This window comes from Ambystoma mexicanum, chromosome 4q, assembly GCF_040938575.1.
Source record: "Ambystoma mexicanum isolate Mex_15411 chromosome 4q, UKY_AmexF1_1, whole genome shotgun sequence".
In the NCBI taxonomy this organism is placed as follows: Eukaryota; Metazoa; Chordata; class Amphibia; order Caudata; family Ambystomatidae; genus Ambystoma; species Ambystoma mexicanum.
This window is the reverse complement of record NC_090928.1, coordinates 424,808,735-424,817,479: the sequence shown is the minus strand read 5'-3', so window position 1 is coordinate 424,817,479 and position 8,745 is coordinate 424,808,735. Positions and strand designations below refer to the sequence as shown.

General features: G+C 41.2%; 1 long non-coding RNA gene across 1 annotated transcript; it reads right to left on the bottom strand.

Moving 5' to 3' along the window:
• Positions 1–7,592: 7,592 nt before the first annotated feature.
• LOC138468530 (uncharacterized) lies at positions 7,593–8,298 on the bottom strand. Its single transcript, XR_011268306.1, has 3 exons — positions 8,207–8,298; positions 8,024–8,118; positions 7,593–7,916 (listed from the first exon to the last, which is right to left on the bottom strand). It is a non-coding gene; the product is annotated as an uncharacterized lncRNA (long non-coding RNA).
• Positions 8,299–8,745: the final 447 nt, after the last annotated feature.

Genomic DNA, 8,745 nt, shown 5'->3' with positions numbered 1-8,745 from the left:
CGAGCAAGCCAACACTATTCTGCCACATCTCCCATGTGACTGTCAAATTGATCTGGTTCTGAATGCCCAAATCCCAAGTAGTCATGTTAACAGCCCCTGAATCTGAACATTTGAGAAAATAACTGAATCAGTACCTTGCAAACAGGATCAGTCGACCATCCAAGTCACCCACCATTTCACTGTTGTTCTTTGTTCCAATGAAGGAATGGGCCTCCATACAATATCAAGCATTGAATAGCATTACAATCAAGAACCGTTACCCGCTCCCTCTAGTACCTGTGTGGTACACATGAAGACATGAACCACGGTAACACATTGTATTTAAACACAGTTATAGCTTTATTGCGCATTTAGCTAGTAGATGGATCTTAAGCCAACTCCCCATTGGGAGCCTTGTAGAGTTCAGTCTTGGAATGTTGTCCGCGATATACCTTATCTTCGCATCTCTTCAAGCCTCTCTCCAATTAGCACTCATTGGAATCCTCACACCACCACATTCCGCATTCCGACCAGCTGTGATGTCACCCAGCTGGCCCCATCACTCTGCTGCACTGATGCCTTCATGTTGGCTTCAATACTCTCGTAACACCTCCCTTACTACCCCTGAATCTTCTTGACATTTCTGACACCTCCCTCCTTTACCACAGCCATCCTTCCTTTATTCTACACAAACACCTTTCACCAGGATGGAGTTACCCAAATCTTTGACCGGCTCCATTTCTTCTGAGAACCTCAATTCACCCTTTTTGGCCTTGCCAGGCAACTTAATGTTTATCCGATCTCCTGTATTCACATGTACCTCTCTCGATGACGTTGTGTCATCATATCTCATTTTACTCTCCCTTTCACTTTACCAAACTCTCTCCCGAAACCTTTTTCACATCAACAACCCCACAACTCGACCTCTGCATCCATCCGGGACACAAATGTGTGTTTGGTTTCAAGTCCCTTAACCATTCAAATGGTGACACTTCTGCCAATGTGTGGGGATCCAACCTGTATTGGGAAACCCTCTCCACCACTGCTCTAACCCAATCAACACCTGTAGCCACTGCAATACTGATAACATACATCAAGGTGTGATTAAAACTTTCCATGACACCATTCCCTTGTGGAAGATAAAATCCTATGGTCACCTACTGCACGCCATGCTTCTCCAAAAATTCCTTGACTTCTTTAGACACCAACTGAGAACCATTGTCCGAAAAACATCTCTTGGGACAACCCTCTCTCCAAAACAACGGCTCCAAAAACCTTAATAATGTTTCCTGAACTGGCATCCTTTAACTCGCACACTTCTAGCCACTTTGATAACATACCTATCACAACCAACACATAGGTATCTCTTGAACCCCTTATATTGAATGGCCCCAGTAAATCATCCATTGGTACACCGGGCACCTACCGAATCCTCATGGGAGGCGTGTAAACACGTATTACTTTGCCTTCTTCCATGCACTCCATACATTCCCTGACTTTCCTCTCTATTTCACCGTCCATACCCAGCCACCAAAAGTCAGCCCTGATCAATGACTTTATCCTGTCTACACCTAAATATCCTCTGTGACCTAGACACACCACAGTTTGTCTCATATGCACCGGAAGCAACCAACCAAAGCCCTCTACACAAGTAAACCTCCATCCTACTCAATTCATCACGTACCTTCAATACCTCTTAACTTCCACAACCTCCCTTGCTCCTCTCCACTTACTCTGTAACAACTGCACAACAGTTTGATATACCTTATCATGAGCACAAGCCTCATCCCACTCCTTGTGCTTGACACACTCCTGAACTTGAAATATACCTTCAACTTCCTCACACTCCACACATTCATCATCCTCCTCCATCACTAACGTGATTGCTGCTCTTAACAAAGCAGACGCAACCACATTTTCCTTTCCTTGCACATGCTCAACTTTAAACTGTAATCATTGCATGCTGCTCACCACCTTCCTTATCTTCCTCAAATCTCCTTCAAGACCCCCTCTATTGAAAATGCTTACAAGTGGTTTATGATTTGTCCTCACTTTAAACTCTCTTCCCCAAAGATAGAACTTGAATGTGTTCACTGCCCACACACACGCAAGCACCTCATGCTCCACCACTGAAAAACGTCTTTCTGCTTCTTTCAAGACCTTTGAAGCAAAAGCAATCGTGAACAACTCCTGTCCTTCTTGTTGCATCAAGACAGCACCCAATCATGAATCAATTGAACCTGCATACACAAGGGTCTGTTGCTTCTCTGCAAATCCAGCCAACACTAGAGATTGCAAGAAAGTCCACTTCACATCCTCAAATTATTTGCTGCATAGGACATCTGACTCGAAAACAACACACTTCCTCGTCAATTGTATCATCCTCCATATCCTGCCTAGCAGAACTCAGACACATTTACTGTACATTTCTATCAGCCCAAGAAATGCTGCTATCTCATTTTCTATGTATGGGCTCTGGCATTTCTCGGATTGCCTCCACTGTATCATGTTTTGGCTTGATGCCAAAAACATAACCCCACACTCATCCCCCAAAAATGTATGCATTGTCTTCTGAAAAACACTTTACGCTGACACCAAACCAAATGTCATCCTGAATAGCCCAAATGAAGTGATACATTCTGTTAAATCAAAGGAGTCTTGGTGGAGCTCAATCTGATGTCATGCTGCTCTGAAGTCCAATAGTGAGAACACTTCCGCTCCCGCCACTCTTGCCAGTAAATCATCAATTCTTTGAAACAGAGGTTTCTCAGCCACCACCTCCTTGTTCAGACATCAGAGATCAACACTCAATCTGACTGAGCCATTGGGCTTCCGCAAAACAACAATTGAGCTAAACCACTGTTATGCCTCAAGGCCCTCAATGACTCCTCCAGCCTACTTCTTCTTTAATTCCATCTCCATCCTTCCTTCCCCTCCCACATGCTATAAATTTGGGCAAAACTATTTTGATTATTATGATGATATTTTGGTTGCTCATTAAGTGGACAGCCAGATCTCATATCTTCATTTACAGTTCAGGCCCACAATTCTGTGCAAGAAACAGTCAGTTTACTCAAAACTCATATCTTGTATTACATAGAGGAATTTAAGGTGGTCCCCAGACTTTATGCAGGGGAAGTCACCACAATGCTAACCAATGACAGGCAGCTTGTTTACAGAAAATGCAATGTACCTGCCCATATGAATATCGCTATTTCTCAAGCCTATGCAGCCATTTGCATGATTAATACTATATATATATATATGCATATATATATATATATATATCTTAAAATTATGAGTAACACTAGACATCCCAGTTGCACTTCTATTGCTTGTTTGTCTCTCAAAATCCTTGACTTCACAAAAAGTCACAAAATTACAGATTAAGTCACATTTAAAAATGAATCGCAGAAGTTTACTTCCCCCAATAACACTAGCAATTTATAGAATCAGAGACCTGTTGCATGTCTCCCAATTCCCATGCAAATCCAGTGCTGTGGACTGCTCACGGGTGAATGCAATTCAAATAGGATTACAACAACTTGCATTAGCATTTGGTAGGTTTTGTTTTAGGGAAGTGCTGTTATCAATTAAGAACACACAGCATTTCAGTGCCCAAATCCAACCTGGAACATGTTTATAGAATTGTATTACAAAGGTATCGGTGTTCCTTCCCTCTTATCTCACTAATAGGGTCCTACTGTGCAGTTTTAAGAATGTTGTTTATATGGGAGTTACAGTTGCATCATTTCTATGGAATTAGAAATTACTCTATAAAACTTGTTCTCATCTCCCCATCCTTATTAAATAGCTATGGTCTTCACAAAATACACATTATCAAAGGTATCTTTACTAGGCTCTCCTGTGGACATCATCATATCACAGCCCAGTGTTAACTATTTCTATGAAAATACTTTCGGTACAATTTACTGAGAATTTGATTGTTAAAGAGTGGCATGCCAAATGCATGGAAGGGCTATCTATTTCATTTCACAGACACCTCAGAAATGAATTTTAAATTGGATTTAAATGATATCTCACATGATTGTACATTCATTGAGATTGCACTGTTTGATTCAGAGTTAAATCAATGAATTCTGATAACACCTTCCCAAACCACCCCCTTTTCAGGAATTACCAGGACAATACTTGTAGGAGCTAATTTTTGAGTCTTACAAAATTAGGCTGTGGGGACCAGTCACGCTTACACTTTTGTGTAAACGGGTCCCTGGACCTTAATGTTTCTCATTTGCACAGCAGAGGGCAAAAGGGGAGTATGAAATGGTGGCTTACACCCATGTACACCGCCCTTTTACACTCCCCTTTGCACATTAAGTAAATGCTGTCTGCCATTTATGCATGATAGGCGATGTATAGAATGCATTCCTATGGAATCTGCCTACTATTTGCTGGTGTATAAAGCTGCCAGACTATATAGGAATCCACAGCATTAGCACCAGCATGAAAATTCAGGCTGGTGCAAATGCTGTAATATTTATGTGGCAGAGAGGAAGGTGAAGTCAGAAGTATAAGTTATGATATGCTCATCCTCTCTGGCATACAAATGAATGCAAATGGGGTTTGATATAAATGAACGCCATAAAATGCCATATGCAAGGCTTTTATGCTTTTTATTTATGTGAATCCCCACTCGTAAATAAGCTTCATAAGGAACACATATCACTTCATTTGTGGAAATATTGTACTCACTTTTGATTAGTCTCTAGAGGCATGAGGCCAGGACAAAGCCCTCCGATGTTCCAAGGAAGCCTCAGTCATCATAAGGTTCCCGTCTGCAGGTTCCCTTGTGAACAGAATCATCCCCTGGAACAGGAGCCTTCCCTTCTACAATCCATTAATTGGTCTAGCTCTTTAATCCATCCACCAGAAACATGGGGTGGTCTAACCTGCAGCTCTTCCCAGTGTCAGTATGCTTTGCTCTGTGCTCCCACTACATTTAAATTGTCAAGAATGCTCACACTTATGTCATAATTACACTATGTGATTGGGCAGGTTCTTCCATTGGTCTACCTCATAGTTGAACACTCCTACTGAATACACCCCCTACCCAATCTTCTTTGGATGATTATAATGTCTATGCTTCAGATCAAACAATGGTGGGAGCCACAACTACTGCTAAATACTTAACATGCTAACTTGATTTTCTAACATAATTCAGAGTTGCAACATGCAAACACAATTAAACTAATATTATAGGAATCTATGCTTGGAGACACATGCTTGGACATGCAACACTATATTTGGCATATTGCTCCACAAACCTGTGGATTATTCTAATCGTGTTTGTCTTATTAAGATCAAACATGATGTCCAATTAACAAGGAGTTTCTGATTTTTGAAAAACCCTAAGTCTTATTTACCTAGGTCTTGCAGTTCCAGAATTATCAATTATATTCACTTTTGCATATAGAGTTAATGATATATAACAAATTATGTGTACACCAAGGGAAACAAGCCGAGACGTGCCCTGTAATTCAACTTGGAGGCTTATGGTAAGCACAAGAGTTAAATAAACAGATCATTGTGAGGCCCTGAATAATGATTAATGCAAGTCAGTTGACAGTGCTCTTCTGTTTTGCTCACAGTAGACAACACACATGTGGGGTTTTATGAAGATGGATGCTTCTACATGTCATATTAAGCGTGAAGAAAAGGTATGAAGCCGGAATTAAAGAAATAAACAGATGTCTACCAGCAGATGTTAATTTTTATACTATCTCATGGAAGATCCCCCGAATGTTGGAGGCCTAGCTGGCTCCCAGTTGAAACCCAGGTCAACATGAATTAAGCACAGCATCAGGTTGAATAAAACACCAATGATATCCAAAAATACACAAAGAAATCACTGCTTTTCTACATATTTATACTGTAGAATAGAAATTATGTCTGCAATATTATTATACACATTGTACAATAATCTGACAGTTGTTGGATAAATACAAGGCCCTAAGCCTTAGACACTCTGCGAACCTCTCAGCTCTCAGACTTGATGTCCACTGGCTTCCCATCAAAGCCTGAATCGAATTCAAACACTAGCCCTCGCACTCTGCTGTGTTTACAAAGAAGTCCCACTCTACCGCAACACCATCTCTTGCAAGCCCTTTGTGCGACCTCTGTGCTCCTACTCCAAATATGACTAATATACTGCTGCACCTCATAATGTCTCACTGGGTCTGTTCTTTCACTTACTCTGTACAAAAAACGTGATAGCCCTGGGTTTGGGTGTTACACAAATGCATTAAATAAAATTAAAATGCTCTGAATGAATGATGATTCATTTCCTATACAGTAAGAAATGCATGAACATGCAATTCAGAACAATTGACAACATCCTGCCACTGGAATTTTATTATTTTAAAATGTCTGTATCTTAGTCCGTGTTCTCCGGTTAACAGGATTACATTTTTGACAGGTCCAGGCCTCTTCGCACTTATAGAAATAAAGTTCAATTTTAACTGATGCATTCTGCATCTCCTGTTTTCACTTAACATTGGTAACAACCCAGTCTTTAGGAGGAATGTACTTAAAAACCAATGTGTCAGGTGTTATCTCTCTGGTGTGCAGGTGATTACCTACATTGTGCAGGTGCAAGCTTTTAGCAGGCAAGAGGCAGAAATCAAAACTAATATGATACATTTTTATTGTGTCTCTCTCACGTAAACTGGAACCAGTCTAATTTGGTGCTAATCCTCCCCACACTGAGCCATCTGCCTCACAAGGAACAGCACAGTTCAAAGCTTTCTGGCATCAGTTTGCTTTAAAAGAATGTCTTGGGTTCCATTTATATTGACACCTCTCATCTTCTCTTTCTTTGGCTGCTCTGCACTCCCATGGCATCTGGGGACATTCTGGGCAATGTTCTTCCATGATTGTGCGCTAATCTCCTGGATTCCCTGCAGAGATTCGGAGGCAGTGGAATGATGAAGTCCCAGCGTCCCCCGGGTGAGAAACAGTCTCACAAGACCAAGTTGTACCAGACTACCAGAGTTTGTGGAGCACGCCGGGATGTCTAAGGACTAGGCCAGCTAGGTAAAATGGTGAAGCAACATGACAGGACACAGTTTCCCAGGCAAGGCAACAGGGAAGAGAACACTGGGAATGTGGGCTTTCCTTTTCCTTGGAAGGCAAGCATCTAGCAAAGAGGCAGATAGAAGACTATCTAGCTGAGGCCACCACATAAATGGTATCCAGGTAAGGATGTGGCAAACATGGTTCCTGGGTTGCAGTCATGTGCTTTTTTCCTGTCATATAATTATAAGAGAAAAATGAGATCACACAGGTGAGCCATAAGGATGCGTAGAGACCTCCAGTGATATTAGCAAATCTTCTTCTTCCTCGTATGTGAGTAACAGAAGGAGCGAATGATCCAAATCAAAACTAAAAGCCTTGATCAGGGAAACACTCCTGGTAGAGCATAATGCAGAATAGAAGAAGGGTGGGCCGACTAGACCAGAGATGACCGCTATATATTGTTTAAATCATAATAACATCATATTTATTTGTGTAAATACAGTCACAAAAATGTAAAGACATTTTTGAGGAATTCAGCTCAATATACCAAAAAACCACATACCTCCATGTACCATTCATTCATTCACGACTTTCACATACATTTATCATGTTCAAATATGTTGGGACAAACTGGTGATAGATGATTGAAATCACAGAAAAGCAATCAAACAATTGTCAATTTAGCACTTTGTTATTTTACAATGTGACCCTCTGTCTACATTCAGGGGTTTAGAAAACTGTTGTCAACATATGTTTCGGTTGAGTTCTCTCAGTAAGGGTCGGGGTACCCTTATCCAGTGATTTAGGTCAACCTTCTTCAGGACGGAGAGCAATCGCTGATTCCGCGTTGCCTTTTCATAACACAAAGAGTGGGGTGTCGGGATGGCTAAAGAGCCTCAATTCTGGAAGAGTAAAAAATAAAAAAACTATATTGTCATCTCTGTTGATTTAAAAACCTTTTCATGGTAAACAAACAACTGTAGTATTCAGTTGTGTGGAACTGACTCACCTCCTCTGGAATACCAGGGGCCGGGGAACGGTAGGTTGGAATGAATCCTGGCGTGTGTGCTCCTGCTTTTGGTGCCTCACGTCATAAGTAATGTCCTATAATAAAGTGTAAGGACATAAGCCTCAGTGTGATATCTAACAATTACAGTTTCCTCAAAAACTGCCATACATTGCTCGTACTTACAGAAAAACCTGTGTTTCACACAGGACCTACGCTATAAATCGCGTGGCCAGACAGGTGCGGCCCAATACTGTAAATTAATCGTGGGGCGCCTGCAGAGGAGGAAACAAACAACAAAGAGGGGGGACGTCACTATCTGTGTGATCTGTCCTGGCCTTGGTGTTGCTGAATGCAGCGAAAAATAAAAATAAAGAAATTGCTTACTTGAAATGGTCGCCGGGTGTCTCAGTAAATGCTGGTCAACCACTGCCTGTTACTGTTGATACATGCCAGTGCATGTATCAACATGGGTGGATCAAACATAAAGCAAACGACTAGCTTCAAAAACTGTAGCTGTCCCTGTTTGTCTCAAAGACACAAACCATCTGCATGCAGAACGTACTCAAGGTTTTGTAATGGCACATCATTTAGGTCATGTTTGGGAGTCAAAGAGTGTTTTGTAACCATTAGACAATATTTTTTTGTTGCCATCCGAGTAGGTAAGGATCACGGAAGCAGTGTTCAGAATAGAACAGTAAGATATTGTTTCATTAACAGCAGAA